The 16597-nt window shown below is 41.4% G+C and overlaps 1 protein-coding gene across 7 annotated transcripts in view; it reads left to right on the forward strand.

The window, feature by feature from the left end:
• Window positions 1–16597, forward strand: part of stpg2 (sperm-tail PG-rich repeat containing 2) — a 145424-nt gene that overhangs the window by 86854 nt on the left and 41973 nt on the right. For 3 of the 7 annotated variants that reach the window (XR_015116448.1, XM_086206241.1, XM_086206244.1), the window contains one exon: window positions 11208–11484. The exons of 2 other annotated variants lie outside the window; for them this stretch is intronic. The gene's annotated coding sequence lies outside the window, so the exon portion shown is untranslated. Of the gene's footprint in view, window positions 1–11207; window positions 11485–12545; window positions 12986–16597 lie in introns of those variants that run through there. 2 more of the 7 variants (XR_015116449.1, XM_086206242.1) reach the window with 2 other exon arrangements.

Here is a 16597-nt window from a genome sequence, read left to right on the forward strand (position 1 = left end):
ATTTTGTGTGTGTCTGTGTCATCACAGATTGTGGCTTTATGTCTGTAACATTTTCTTAAATTCAATACTTCACTGTCCATCGCATTCAAACTTGTAACTGTACTTTGGCTTGACAACCAGTTTTGTTTTTGTTTTTTTTAATGAAATTGGTGAAACAGAAATGCTTTTAATTTGTGTACGACTCACAATTGGATTCTAACCACAAAACAAACCACATACCCAGTGAAGCATAGCGATATTCCATCATTTGTGATTGCAATGTAATGTAATTTTTGCACGTAATTTCACACCTTAATGAATAGGTGCTCCAAACAGTTCGAGGTGAGAATGTTTGACTTATAATTGTGGGAGGTTCATTTTTCATTCGCTCTTTTAAATATGGGCGGGAAGAAATATGGCAAAAGGACAATAATCAGCATTTGCACTTGGACATATGCAGAAGTCTGCCCCTCATGTCCACGCGCTCATACAGTCCCTCACGCTACTGGTGGTAAAATATCTATTCACACATTCCTACGGACACAGAGATGTTAATGAAAAGAGGCAGGCTCCCTGAGGCACCAATCAATCAGCATGTCCTCATGCTCCAAGACAGCCTTCATGTGGGACATAGCTGGGTGTAGATGTGTGAAGTCCACTTCTATGATTGGTCTGTGTGAGTGTGTGTGTGTGTGTGTGCACAGCCTTTTGTGTGTAAAAAAAAAAAAAAAAAAAGAGAGAGAAAAAAAAAGTTGGAAATTCTTTTTTTTTTTTTTTTTATCAAGGCCTTAACAAATAAAAGACAACATGATGAAAGTGAAAAACCTGTGAGACACAGGATGGGATTCCCTATCCGTCTCATACCGTCCGGTTCACTCACTCACAAATCATCGCATGACACAGAACGCACTCACGTACTCACTCATGTATTCACCTGGGTTCACTATTACAGCAGCCTTGAAAATAAATCCTCCCTTTTTGATGTTGTACCAGTTCGATTGAGTGAAGTGTACATTTGTCAGGTCTTTTTAAATTGTGGTGCTGTCGAGTGAAGTATAACGCAGTACAGTTCAACAATACTACAGCCATGTCATCCTGGATTATGTTAATATACTGTGTGTTCCTCTCTCTGGTATGTTTGTATTAAAGGTTTACATTTTTACGTTGATACCAATTTCTGCAAGAAGAGAATACATAAAAACTTCCAGAAAGTTCCAAACTAAGAGTAACAGCAAGTTAAACTTAGTGCAGTCAATTAAATCCAAACTCCTTTAAAAAAAAACAAAAACCAACAGGCATTTTAAGAGTTGTTTGAATTCAGTTTGGCAAAAAGACGATACAAAGCATGTGAATGTACTCTTCTTCAATTGCCGTGGTGATTACTCTACTTTAGCATTATTTTGATAGATTTAGTGCGGTTAAGTCACAATAAAGTCAAAGCTGGATGCGGCAGTCATTATGACAGAAGCTGGAGATGGCTATGAAGCTGCCTTGTATCTCCTCATGGTGAATCATTTTTGCCATCTACCTCCAGAATGGTGTGGACCCAGTCACGACTGTCTATTCTTTAGACAAGACCTTCATTTGTACTGGGAAGAAATATGGTTATTTCAGTCTGGCTTGGTAAGAAACAGTAAAAAAAAAATGCACGTCTGCAGTAAAGAGAAGTTGTTCAACCTAGTGCATTTTTAGAGTTCAAGATCGACGGGCTGCTGACCTCTGTGTTAAACATTTATTCCATCAACCATTTAGAAGCTGATATATTGATGTTGTGCTTGGCAAAGTGGCAAAATATCAAAAAAATAATCCAGGTTCAAGGCAACTTTAAAACCTCTAAAGTCACAAAAAGATTCATGTTAAAGTACTGGAATAGTTATAATCTGTATCTGCAATAAAATGCACTATATTTTACCCTTTGCCCTTTTAGTTTCAAAGTTGTGGCTATCGTGGTTTGTGAAACCTCATATTGAAAGAAGTCGAATGGCATTTGCAGTACCTCCTACTAATAATCTCACTGCAATCTACTGCATTTTATAGATTCAACTTTCCAATGAGACCTCTGCAGTCAGCGATGATGCAACGTGACACTGTTTAGCCAGCGCTCATGTGTTCTCCAGTGTCAAACGTGTCATGTGTGTCCCTGACTCGTAAATGTCTGTTGCTTTTAGCTGTCATTGCTTTAAATGGTAAAGAACTGGAAAAAAAGGATTGTCGGTTAGAGAAGGACAGAAAAAAAAGAATAAGTGGAAGAAAATCAAGTGAAGACAAGGTAACAGAGACAGGAAAAGGGAGGATGAACAGAAGCAGGTGGACATGGTGACGGTAAAGGAGGACCAACAGGCGGACACATTTGAAACTGACAGAAGAGAGAGCAGCAGGGTAGCTCAGCTGAGCGCATGTGTGCCTCATGAAATGTCCTTATTTACTTCTCCCTGCCGTTCTTCATTTCCGTTGTCCTCTACCTGGCTAAACTTCCATTTCCCTTCTCTTCCGTCTCTCTCGGTCCTAAACTTAAATGACCTTTACCCACACCTCCCCTTCATTTTTCCATCTCTCTATCTTTGCCGTGTTTGCCCTCCTGTCCTTCCTCCCCGACAGCAGATCTGAGTATAGCTCTAACCTTCCTTCCCTCTAACCCCTGCTTTCATCTCTTTTAGTCACCTTGCATCCCGCTGTCTCTCACCTCTACTTCTAACCCACTCGCCACGTCTCCATCCGTTGCTTCACCGCAACCAGTTTCCGCTCTCCCTGTCCTCTTTGCCTCTTTTCCTCTTCACTGCCAGCCTCCTCCTTCTTTTCCTTTTAGTTGACTCTTATGTACTATAGATTTCTCACAACCTTTCATTCCTGTCCCTCCTACTCGGCCTTCCTCCCTCTGCGCCTCACAGCTCTCTCTGCAGGTCTCTGTACACCCGAGAGCATTGGGCCATCTGCTTAATGCAGATCTTCATTTGCGTCACAATCTTTCCTCCTCTTCACTTAGTACGTTTGTTTTCACTGACTGCATTCCCCTAAATTCACCTCGATCTGACATCATCGTCACATTAATAACTAAACAGTAAGACATTTTTTCCCTTTTTTTTTAGTTGCAGTGCTCTGGCTCTTGCTGCATTATGTCTGAAATTGGTGATGAATGTTGAAGTATAAATGCTACTTGACTTTGGTTCTGTTATAGATAAAGAGCAACATTTTAAAATGTTAGTGCTGTCCTTATCTCTTTAAGGGAAGTGTGTGTGTGTGTGTGTGTGTGTGTGTGTGTGTGTGTGTGTGTGTGTGTGTGTGTGTGTGTGTGTGTTACTGACCTCAGTTAAACCCCCTGCATCACACTGGTAGAGTATGAAAGTATGTAAAGAGGTTGAATTCTGTGCAGCCAGCAGAGCTGCCTTCATTTCTTTGTCTGCCCCTGATATGATGCTGATTTCGACCACATTGTTTGTTAACCTTTCTCAGTTTCCTTCACGTTATGTGTTTAAAAAGGCAAATTTGTTGTTAATAATAATAAAAAAAATGTAATCTGATTTTTTTTTATCAGTTTCATTTCCTCTATTTTTTCCTGCGTTTTCAGTTCTGGCTTTCTGTCCTCTGTTCTCTCTTCCTTGACAGTCTGAAAAGGTCGTTTGTGTTTCTGAGTCACTACAATTCTTCTCTGCAGTTGTTTCCGGTGAAAGAGATTATGATTAAAGAGGTTAAGCTGAACATGTGTCTGGGCATTTGCTCATCTTTGAGTTTGTGTGTGTGTGTGTGTGTGTGTGTGTGTGTGTGTGTGTGTGTGTGTGTGTGTGTGTGTGACTGCGTCCGGGAAAGTGTGTACTGTCTTCATAGACACATGCCATCTGGGAGACCAGTATGCTTATAATGTGATGTTGTCACTTCAAATGATGTAGAAGTAGATTGTCACTTGTGTGTGTGTGTGTGTGTGTGTGTGTGTGTCTGTCTGTCTGGGTGTGTCTGTGTGTGTATGTGTTTGACAACAAACTGGGAGTTTTGCACCTGAGGGCTAACATCACGTTGTGCGGAGACTGTATGAACAGAAGAGGGGCTGTTCCTGGAAGTGTGTGTGTGTGTGTGTGTGTGTGTGTGTGTGTGTGTGTGTGTGTGTGGGCACAACCTTCTTTGTGAGGATGAAATTGAGTTTTGGGCCTGGAGAGTGAGGAGAAATTACAATTATAGCTGGTTGTCACTTCTTTAACGGAGTGCTTTGGTCTATTAGGATTAATGTACCTACCTGGAATGTGTAACATCCTCAGATGTACGGGAGTGCAAACAAAGGCAGTGATATAACGTGTCATAGAAGATAGACAGTTTACTTTTTAAATACAAATCTTTCATTTGACCTTTACTTTAATCGTACGTTTTTGCCTGTTGCTTAATGTAAATGACATTTACCTGAAATTATAGTGTTGCCTTTCTATGAAATCCCCTTCTGATGGCCCCTGTTTTTAAGTAATTTGAAATATCAGCATTAGGTGATGGTAATGTGTCATCAGTGCCAACAGCACAGCTAGAAAAGTGGATAGGTACCCCCCCCACACACACACACACACACACACACACACACCCAACTGGGGAATCCAGGATTCAGAAAAATGCTTGCCACGTACTTGTTGCTGCAGAGACTTAAGATGACTAAAAGTAAAACTGTATAAAACTTGTGCTTACAAACACTTAAAAGCAAAATCTCAACTCCCAGCGTGTTCATTGGCCAGAATTCTGCTGCACACCGTGTACTGTCAATATCGCAGAGCAGAGACGGGCCAGAGAACAGAGCCTTAGGTACCTGGAAGATTACCTCTCTGGCAGGGAGGGAGCGTGAGCTGAGGGGAACATCGTCTCTCGAACCAAAACTCCTTGAGAGGGACTGGATGTGATTCTGTTTTTTTTTTTGTTTTTTGTTTTTTTTTTCTGAGTTGCCCATACATGCCCATTATCTCTCAGGTGGTCTGGGAATGCCTCAGGGTCCCCCAGGAGGAGCTGGAGTCTGAAAAGCTGCAAGAGGGGCGTATGGGTTACCTTACTCAATCTGGGTTCCCAGATTGGTATCAGAAATTGAATGGATGGAGGGATGAATGGAGTGATGGCACACAATACAAACCTCCTGGTAAAGCTTGAGATGCACATTAGTTACATGACGGCATGTTAGAACAAGGAAATGCTCATAAATCAAACACTGAATCGGTGCCAGCCGTCGAGTGCTCCCCGATAAATGAGATATGTGACTTCAAATGACCTCTCTGTCTCCTTCAGTCTCAGCATAACACAAACACGTTCACACAAAGTCCCGCTTGTCAGAGGTCTTTAGATTTGTTTGAAAAACGCATCGAAAATCGACAAAGCCTGATAAAAGTCACATCAGCTGACCTCCGCATCTTAGTCCAGGCGCCACACTGACAAGGCCATATTAAGATTCTCTCAGAAATAAATATTTTTCCTCTTAATTATGCTCACTGCATAAATATTCCTTTTGCAAGCTTTCCAATTTGATTTCAAAAGCTGAACATACACGTACATCTTTATTAAACGCCTCAGTTTTCAATGATTAAAAGAGGAGCCAGTCTCTTCCTCTTCCTCCTCATGGGGTGTTTGAAACAGACGAGCAAAGATGTTGTGTTCAATTTTCTGACAATTTTTGGATTGAATGTCAAGTTTAGAAGTACTAGATGAGAGTTCACACACTCATGCATGTTGATGAAGAAACACACAACGATTCACATCCGAGTTTTCGGCACTGAGTTGAACATTAGAGGGGTAGCTTGATTACAGCCTCTCATTGATTTTTGTAAAAATTATTTTACACTGATTACCCACCATGTTTTGGGAGCAAACTGAGCTAGCCGCAGCTTTCATTTGGTCAACTTTATCCTCATTAATACAGCAATATTATATATAGTAAAAAGCATCATGAGTGAGCAGTATAATCAGAAGTTGGAGCTCCAGAGGGTGTGGGGTTAAACTGTAATGTATTGTACATATATATGACAAGCATTCAATCGGTCAGACAGAAGATGCTGCTACAGATGATGTGGCTGATTTAAGCAGATAAATGTTACAAAAGAAAAAGTGAAGTGGATGTTGCGTGTGACCCAAACCTGTTTCAATCGTGGCTCTCCCAAAACCCGCGTGTTTACCTGAGTGTCTTCCTCTGCAATGTGCACCAAATAAGAAATCAACTCTCTTTTTTTTCCCCTGATAATATGGACGCCATTGTTGTACAGGTTAAACGTGGCGCGTCAGGTTCGTGTGGATGCAGGTCGGGCGGGGCAGATAGGCACTCACATGGGTACTAGCTAAATGTTTCTCATAATGTTGCTCTCTCTCTGTCTCTCTGTCTCTCTCTCTCTCATTTCCTCTTTTGTCTACTGACTCCCCTTTTTTTGTTCTCTCTTTAAATTTTCTGCTGGTCAAGTTAATGGACCTCTAACCTTGTGTCAATGAGCCAGGGGCTTTTGTGTGATCGCCCACACCACGACTATTCCCTTCCCAATTAGGCAGAGATGCAGGCCAGACAGCTTTGTGTGTGTGTGTGTGTGTGTGTGTGTATGTGTATGTATGTATGTGTGCGTGCGCGTGTGTGTAAGAGATCCTCAAAACATAGCCCGAGGAGGCCGCAATGAGTGCTATTATTTTGCGTTAATGACAAAGATAATGGGATACAGATGACACACAAACACACACGCACACACACACAAAGCAGCAGCTTGCCCTTCATCCTCCCAACCACAGATATAAACATAATAATGGATGTTACAATGCTCACAGTTTCCCACTGGGGGCTTGTGGAGAGATAATACAATCAGCAGATTATTAGCATCACCAGACTTGAAGCGATTAATTTGATCAAGAGATTGGCTGATTTTTATATCAGCTTTTTGTGGTTGATGTCACTGAGACCGTATCAAGCCCGATATTACTGTGATAAACTGTTTTATTAAAAGACTTTGTCATTTTTGTCCGCAAGTGAAGATCACACTGACCTTATGTGAACTATTCAGTGGAACATCTTGAGGCGCGTTCACAACTACATTCCATTTTACTGGTCGGACTCAAACTGAAGTACATTGTGTCCATTTTCTGTTTAGTCGGTGCATGAACTCAAGAGGCCTAAATTGAAAAGAAATACATAAAAAATGCAGAGGTGTGTGTACATGGAGGAGCAGAGCCAGAAGGCTGCCGACAGAGACGTCTGTTTGATTGGTCAAAAACTGAACTCTCCTCTGCCCGGATATCAAAGAAAGCTCAGATTTCAGCAGAGGTCTACGTTAGCCTTCTCCCTGTCATGCTAGCTGTCGCTTTGTTTACATCTGAGCATAATGCCACATGCAGAGAGCAAGTAATCCTCTGTTTTTGCTTCCTGCGATTGGGTCGGATTATGTTCCTCGCTGCAATCAAACCACACACAACGGCTCGCTTGGAAATGGATAGTGATTGCTCGGGAGGGCCGGTTGAGTATGATTACTGCTTTCACAAGCACCCACATAAACCAGGGTTCGATCAAAACGGGCTAAATGCTGAGGATGAAAGCTAAGTGTGTGTGTGTGTGTGTGTGTGTTGGTGAGTGTGCTTGTGTGTACATGTTTCCACAAGATGCACAGAACTGTGAAGACTAGACAAATTATACCAGGAAAAGATGAAATTAAGATGCCAAGTCATAGAGTTTTTCTTTTTCGAATTAAAATTAAATCTTTGGCATCTGTGTTGTTTGAGTAGAGGTTGGAAAGGATGTGCGCTGAATTTGAAGCCCTCTTGTTTAAAAGAAAGTTACGTCAGGTCCAACCGGCTCCACTCCTCAGAAATGAATTGCATTGGGAGCTGAGTTGTTTTGAGGGATGGGTGTTGTTGGCAAGGAACCAAGGCTCACATAGGTTTCTGCAAAATGATGTCATTCCTTCATCAAGATCCCAAAGATGCTACCAGAAACGTTCCTGTGGAACCGAAAACTGACTTTTACACCACATGAAATAATCTACAGGCCACTTTACCATAAATACCTTGAAGCAGGCTGAGAGGAGCCTCTTATCATTATGCATATTTATCATTTTTGAATGTTGACCACACACACACACACACACACACACACACACACACACACACACACACACACACACATACATGCACATGACATGCACGTATGGACATTCACATGACCACATGAAGCAAGAAAATGATTTTAAATACAAATTCAACTCCTAATTGAGCTGTCTGGATGAATCAGTAATGGGTTTGTGTGTGTGTGTGTGTGTGTGTGTGTGTGTGTAATACACTTCCATTTATTTGTATTTTTGTACAGTGAGTAAAATGGAATCTGTGTGTTATGGTGTTGGCATCTTGCCCCTCAACTCTCCCCACCACCGCACCCCCCAAATCCAAGTTAAAGCTTTCCCTTCCTGCTGTGTGTATGTTGGAAGGGAACGGGCTGTTTGTGTGTGTGTGTGTGTGTGTGTGTGTGTGTGTGTGTGTGTGTGTGTGTGTGTATGTGTGTGAGTGAGAGAGAGAGAGAGAGAGAGAGAGAGATGCGCGTTTGTGCTGGAGAGTGAGAGGAGGCGGGTTGGAGGGAGGCGGGGTGGTGTTGGGGGGAGATAAGAGGGCATTATCTGTCCTGCTCATTCTCTCTTTCACCAGCGGGGGGTGTGGCGCCTTATCCTTGCTTCCTGCTCTGTGGGCCGCCTTCACAGTCTGGGGGAAACTGATGGACGGACACACACACACACACACACACACACACACACACGCAAAACTCATTGTCACTTTCCCTCACATCCACATCACACACTTTCACACGAATACATGTTTCTACTGGCACACAAACACACACTGACAGGGGCTGTCACTCTTACACAAACACTCGCAAACTCTGCTGTCTCATATGCACACCCTAACGCTTCCATACACACACACACACACTGAAAGTGGCTCTTGGGGGCCACTGCATGCCCAGACAGATAGCTTATTATCAGACTGTAAAGTGCAAATTTCTAAAGCAAAACAAAACAAGATGCAGCAAAAACAAAAGAGGGGGGATGGAGAGAGAAGACAGTAAAAGACTTCAGAAAGAAAGGCAGAAAACAAGTTTTGTGGGAAGTGAGAGAGGAAGCGAGACAGGGCGTTTCCAGGGATGCAAGGAGGGAGCAGCATCCTTCATCCTGGCCTTTCATTTCTCTCACAGCAGGGTCAGAATTATCATCCGTCTTCTGAGAAAGAGATTTTTAAATTGAGAACTGTGCTGTTACTGGTTATTAGTCTTGTGTTCTTTGCAAGCTTTTTGCATCATAAAGCGAGAATGAAGCCTTCATGAACAATGACACCAATTGGGGCAATCAGTGTAACATTTACAGCTGAGGTGAGCGGGAGGCGTTTTATGCACGTGAAAATGTCATCAATTCATTGTAAGACACAAGGCTTTGACTTTTTTTTCCTTACAAGCATCAAAGTTTAATTAGTAGTTTGAGTGGTTTGTTCTGTTGGTTTTTTTTTTTTTTTCTAAAAGTATGACATGTATTTTTAACAAAGAGTTTTATATCTCTGTCATATATTACAATGACAGATGTGCTATTAAGCAGTTTAGTAAGGCTGCCTCATAAGAGAAGAGTTATTGTTTTAAGTAGATGAAGATGTCATCTGTTTTCAAGCGGTAACAAACTTTGCATATCAATCAAAGAAATAAAGCTCCGTATTAATATTCATCCATGACGTTCAATCATAGAGGCTGGCGATGTTTTAATTATACCAGAAGAAGTCATTCGTTTGCATGAATGTGACACGAGTTACAGCAACAACATCTACACACACACTCACACACACACACACACACCCAGACCAAATGATTATGTCCTTGAAGTAACACCGTCTACACTTGTGCATGTGCCAACCCGCTGTAATACTAATGCTGGCTCACTCCCTACTTACAGCATCTAAACAGCTTTTCACCTTTACACCAGAGGATGTGTTGCTAGGACCTGCACAGGATTCTCACCTGTGTCACACATACAACTGATGAGAATTAGCACTGTAAGGATCGCAGCAAGTCGCTGGTTGAGCAGGTTGTAGAGGGTCACATGGTGATGGTGTCACATTCCCAGTAGAATAGCTCCCCTCGGTAGCGGAGTGACTGAACATGCAGCAACGTGGTGCCTTTAGTAGGGAAACAAAAACCAAGTGATTGTCTGCTCAAATTTACGAGAGGAAACACACAAAGAGAAGCTTGGAAGTTCCTTCCTTCCTTCCATCATTTCTTCCATCCGTCCAATTTCAGGTCCTCAAACTATTATATTATTTTAGCGACAATTGAACACAGCCCCTGAAAAACAAACAGAAAAACAAAACAAAAAACCTTCACTCACTCAGGCTGTAATAATTTCAAGTGCGCCATCATCTACTTGGGAAGCAAGCTAGCTGGTTAGCTAACTAGCATTTTGTTAATTAGCCCTATCAAGTAGCTGTTATCGGCGGCACGTTGGTGCAGTGGTCAGCACTGTCTCCACACAGCAAGAAGGTTCCAGGTTAAAGCCCCGGCTCCATCACGGGATCTTTCTGTGTGGAGTCTCCATGTTCTCCCTGTTCCTGTCTGGGTTCTCTCTGGTACTCCAGCTTCCTCCCACAGTCCAAAGACATCAAGAGGGGACGAGGCTGATTGATACTCTAAATTGACTGTAGGTGTGACTGTGAGTGTGAATGGTTGTCTGTCTCTATGTGTTGGCCCTGTGATGGACTGGTGACCCGTCCAGGGTGAACCCTGCCTCTCGCCCGAAAGCCGCTGGGATAGGCTCCACCCCAACCCCCCCCCCCCCCCCCGTGAACCTTAACAGGATAAGCGGATGAAAATGGATGGATGGACAGAACTAGCTGTTATCCTGTCTAACGTTACCAGACGTACTGCTGGGGTAACACCTGCTGAACTTGTTACAAATCAAGCACGTCCATACACCAATGGTATCACCGCAGCTGTGGACCACAAACCAGATCAGCCGTTCTGTCACTGTAGCCGCGGTCCAATACAGTTCACCTGTGTGGAGTTCATGAATTCCCCACAGGTAAGAATCTGTTACAATAACCGTATCATCTGGAGGACTGTTAATTAGCCTGACAAGGTAGAGTTTTCTTCATCGTCACAATTTAAGACGTACAGCACGTTAATGTTATCCCCACAGAGTCATTATGGAGCTTACTTGTTATTCTAAACTCACGTTAGAGCTCTGAGACTAATGTTTAATGCAGCTAATGTTGCCATTTTGCAGGCAGTTACAACGTCGTTCGAGCCCTTCACCCGAGATGAACGTTAACCCTCCGTCATCTTCGTCTTGAATTATTAGCCAGGTGACCTATGAGCTGAGTGTTCTCACTTTTTTTTCCCAATAAAGTATCAATTGGATGTTAGTCTTCTTTTGTCCTTGTATCTGATCATCAAGCTTTAGTGTTTGTTCTCACCTGGAAATCTTGCCAAACCCCTGGCAGCAGTCTAGAATAACTATAATTTGTGCATTATTCTCATACTACAAGCAGATGTGACATCATCTTAATCATTTATGTTCCAAAAAATTAATGGAATTGTATTTTTTTGTGTTGTTTCGGGGCATCAGGAAACTCAATTATTTAACCTTTTTATTTCTTTTCATTGCAAATAAAATTCAGGACTTTTTTATAATGAATATTTGCTGCTGCTCTATACACAAAAAAATAAACATATGCGGAGCAATTTCAGTTGTTAATATGACTGTCTGAAGAGAGAATATCTTCTGCGTTACTCGTAGAATTCGGTGAAGATACTGTAGACAGTATCCAAATGTTTGCGGCTGCTCTCGGAATGAGATTCGGACTCTGCCAGCTTGTAAAAGGAGAGCAGATAATGAGCGACTGCTAGAGACACTGGGCATCTGGAGCAAGCACATGAATATCTGCTTATCTGCTCATAGTGAGCAGACAGACCATATTTCTTTAGCCTTTGGACAGCAGCTTAGCAACAGCTAGAATCCAGTAAATGCCAGTTGTTTGAACTTAGCGACGAAAGATAAGATAAAATGATGGAACACAAACTCATTCAGGGGACACTTGGATGTCCTGTAAATGCTGTAATTAAAAGAAATGCTTATACTTGCTGGAAGATTTGAAGACATTTCATTACACTACTGAACTGTTGTGTTCATGGACATTCAAAACCCCTTTAGATACAAATGTTCCGTAAATGGCTTTGGAATAACCTGCACTGTAATTTCGCTTCCCTAGCATTTTGTTTTCAATGTATATTTGGAGAGTTTGAGACAATTAAATCTTGATTATATAATCTTGGTTTGATTGAACTTTAATATAAGAAACTCATCCTGTCGATGATGTCTGTTACATTTGCTGTTAGTTGCCACATTTTATATCTGTGTCGACATTGTGCTGAAGTTTCTAACCTCAAGCCCCACAAATTTTTGTAAGTGTCACCCAACTTCTGGAGGTCTACAACCCTCCTTTCTTCGATCAAAAAATCAACATGATATACATTTAGTTCCATTGACAGCAAGTGTGCCTCATGACTAGATAAAAAGGACTCTTTTATCCTGCAGAATATGGGGATTTTTTTTTTCTTCCAGATCCTAAATAACGAACTGATTTGGGCAGCAGTGGACCATCGTCTGGGATCTATGAGGTAAAATCTAAATTTTATCTGCAAAAGGACTTTGAAGACAACGACATGGCTTCTGAAGGTACGGGATCTGGATGGACTCCATCTTTTCACCGAATTATACTATGGTAGTCTGGTAAAACAAGCTAGGATACTGTATAAAACAGCTTTACACGTAACATTCTCTGCACTCATATATCAGGATGCCAATTTTGCTGCTGGAAACATTGCCAGGTAACTATTCAAGCAGAAAGAACAAAGATGTGAGAACAGTCTCTACTTGGTGAAGCTCCCTGGCTATGCACCCATTCATGTAGCTGTGTTCTTAACACCAATTACATCATTGAATGTGTCAGATGGTGACTCCGCCTTCAATTGACTATGTTTACCATCAGCACTGCACGGAAATACACATAAAGGGTAGTAAATCCTTCTTTTCATATGATTTTATCAATGGTGTTTCTTTAGTCGAGGACATTTATACTAAGATCTTTTTTCTTTCTTTTTTTTGACGTTATAGAACAATCCAAGCACGGATTTACAGAGATGTGTTTCAGTTTAGTTGCTTGAGATTTGAGCGCCTTCTTTAACGTGCGTGGGAATTTAGAATGAAGGGTAATTTTCACCCTGCAACACTGACTGAAACACATTTCATTATATATTACAGACGTTCCTTGAGTAAGCCTGTCAAAATATTTATAAAACAATACCAGTGAGCCAATTTGAACTACTGTCAAACATATGTTGAGTCATTTCATCGAAGTAGGATTCATTTAACACTGGCAACACATTAAGAATATTAGCTGTCTTTTGTCCTGCTCCCACTATGGAGGTGGCAGATATAGCACAAAAAGTGTGAAGATATATTTCATGATAAAAGGCATCCCACTCTAAAATTTAAAATGTTGAGGATTACAGATAGAGGAAGGTGAGACTAGAAGGAATTACCACCAAAGTCTCTAGAGTCTCGGTGATCCAGGTAATGAATACATCCACAAGGTTCGAGTCTCACTGCTCTCGTCCCACCCTTTCTGGATGTTATTTTCAACACATTCTTGAATTAAGTTTGGAACTGACACGTCATGATTTGACTTAATCAGGACGTTGAGACCCTGAGTCTTGAACATGGGCCGTCACGGAGGACTCACAAGTCAAGTTGAAGGCAAGGCGTCAAATTTTCACAGCTTGGATTCTCTTGTGTTACTATGACATCAATACCGACGCTGCCGTCACACTGTACATGATACGACTCCACTGACGAGTTGCGATCAAAGTGGCCGAGCTAAGGAGGCTTGAAGAGTTTATGACAGAGCCAAGCTAGCAGACAGCTTTATGACCTCTGTCATGTCTGCTGCACTGTTGTAACTTATGTCATGCCTATGACAGATTAACAAGGTGCATTGATGTATGCACTTCATATTGTGCGACAGGTCATGATAACTTAAGTGATATTATTCCCACACGCTCCATGTGGAGAGTATAATTCCATGATTTGAATGCACGGTATATTTTGGCACTTCTCGGCTAGACACGGCCTGTTGTGTTTAGTGGCATTTTGTGCTAGGAGACACATTTATGGCTGCTCTGCTTTCTCTTAGGACACAAGTGTGTACGTGGGTGTATGTATTCAAATGTGTGTGTGTGTGTGTGTGTGTGTGTGTGTGTGTGTGTGTGTGTGTGTGTTTGTGCACCAGTTTGAAATGTAGCTATCTGTCTTGCCTCAACTCCTTTCCTTCTCATTAAATTTGGGGGTTGAATTTGCATGTCCTCACCTTCAGAAAGAAGGTTATTGATGTCCTGAGGAATTTCCTTTCGTAAATGCTTGTGTGTGCGTGTGTGTGTGTGTGTTTGTGTGTGTGCGTGTGTGTGCGCGCGAGAGAAAGGAACCATGAACAGCACTTAACAAGGTCTTAAAAATTCAATGTCAGAATTTTTATTTTGCTTTTAAAATGAGCTAAACAAGAGTATGTTTCTTTGCATCAGTTTAACTTGAATTACATTGCAACTCAGACCAGAATGTAAATGAATACAACCTCATTTTGATAATTAACACAAACAAAGCCACCTTCATTTTACTAACACTGCAGTTTTGTGTTTCAAGTGTCGTTTGATATCTAAAACATAATAATCGTGCTATAGAGCATTCAGCAATTGTTTTCGTTGCATAAAAATGACATGAAATTAAATGCAAAAATGTAAATCCTATATTAAACCTAAATCTAAATGGGATGAGATCAGGGAGACGTCCCTGGACTGGTTCAGAGCTTAAAAAAACAAGAACAAAAAACAGAACTTTTCAGTCGTGGTCATGGATGCCCCTTCTTCTGTGACCTATCTGTGGTGTTCCACAAGGTTCCATCCTTGGCTCACTGTTAACTCTGGATACACATGCTGCCACTGGGACATAACAAATTACATCCATATTCTTATCATTAATCTCGGCTCCCTCTCTAAAAAAAAACCTGCTCTCAGAAACCTGTGTATCAGCCTTCACAGGAACCCTTGTGTTGCTCTACCTTTTATTATTTGGGAACTTGGGGAACAAAATATTTTCCCTCTTGGACTGATTTAGAGTAGATCAGGCTTTTCCTGTGAATCCTGCCTTGGCTTTTAGGTTTCTGGACGATGTCATTATTTCCTGTTTAACTTTACCTCTCGCATATTTCTGCTTCCAGCCTTCATTGTTTGCACTTTTTCTTCGCTTTCTCCCCTCCTCAGTATGTTTATGTGTTTGCTCTCCTATCTCTGAGACGGCTTGTCAATGTTCTTTTTATTTACCTCAGGACATCTACTCTGCTCTCCAGACATTTGTCATCAATGATGCTAGCTGTAGGCTAATGTTACAGATGTATGTGGATCTATGGAATAATTTGAGTGCAGTTGAAATGGATGAACTGGGGTTTTCAACAGAAATATCTCAGTAAAGAGCACACACAGATATTTAGCTCATATTAGTAAATAAGTGTATAGAAGGGTTTTCCTCAGATCTGCAAACATAATCATTTGTCTGTGGATTCAGTTTTTTTGAAAGAATCAACCTTCCTTCCTGTCTGGAGTTGGTGGTGCCAGACAATCTCATTTGTTTAAATTCCTGAACTCTCTTCTCCTTCACCATGTCACCCTATTGCCATTCACTCTCCTTGTCTAATTTTCTCCTCCTTTCCCTCTCCACCTGTCTACCCACAATGCCACAATGTATCTACGTTTTTTCCGAGGCTCATCGACCTGCTAGAGGAAACCAAATCATTAAAGGCCGCGGTTTAAGCAAAATGCAAGAAGTTCACTCAGGGAAAGCCTTTGTGCCTAATACCTCAAATGTCACAGGTCTGGAAAAACTGCAGTGAAAGAAAATGGAAGACAAGGCAAGAATACAAATAATAGAATGAAGTACTGTATTTGTGTGAAGAGTAACAATACACAGGGCGATGCATGCATTGTAATAGCTTCTTGAACTTGAGGGGAAAGATGCTGGAAAAAAAGGCAGAAACATAAATTTGTTACGCTTGAATATGACAATCACAGTCTTCTTTTATTAAAAAATACATATTACAGCTGCATCCGTTTGACAGGTTACACACTCACACACACACACACACACGCTCAGAGTTATGTCAAGACCCTCGGGAAACAAGAAAATTGAATCCAGGTGAAATTGCCACGCTGTCATGTAATGTTTATCACAGTTTTGCCAGTCCTGCAGCTTTAAGAGAGTCTTAAAGCTGCAGGATTGGTTTTGTGCTTCATTTTTCTGAGCTTGTCTTCAAATATTACATAACAATAACTCTCATTTGCTTAATCTTCTCCTTCCCAAAGCTAAGACTCTTTTTTTTTTTTTTTTTTTTTGTCAGCTAATGCCAAATGGACTTGCAAGTCTCTCTTGGATAGGTGGTAGACAGTTGAACTTAGAATATTCCATCAGTGAAACAACTTATATGGCATTCCAAAGTAAAGCTATAATATCTCACACGCTGTGCGTATGCTCATTTTGTTCAAGTTACAGGCAAAAAGCCACATGCGGTG

Source organism: Aulostomus chinensis, chromosome 6 (assembly GCF_037954235.1).
Source record: "Aulostomus chinensis isolate RoL2024-O1b breed Wild chromosome 6, RoL_Achi_v1.0, whole genome shotgun sequence".
Taxonomy (NCBI): domain Eukaryota; kingdom Metazoa; phylum Chordata; class Actinopteri; order Syngnathiformes; family Aulostomidae; genus Aulostomus; species Aulostomus chinensis.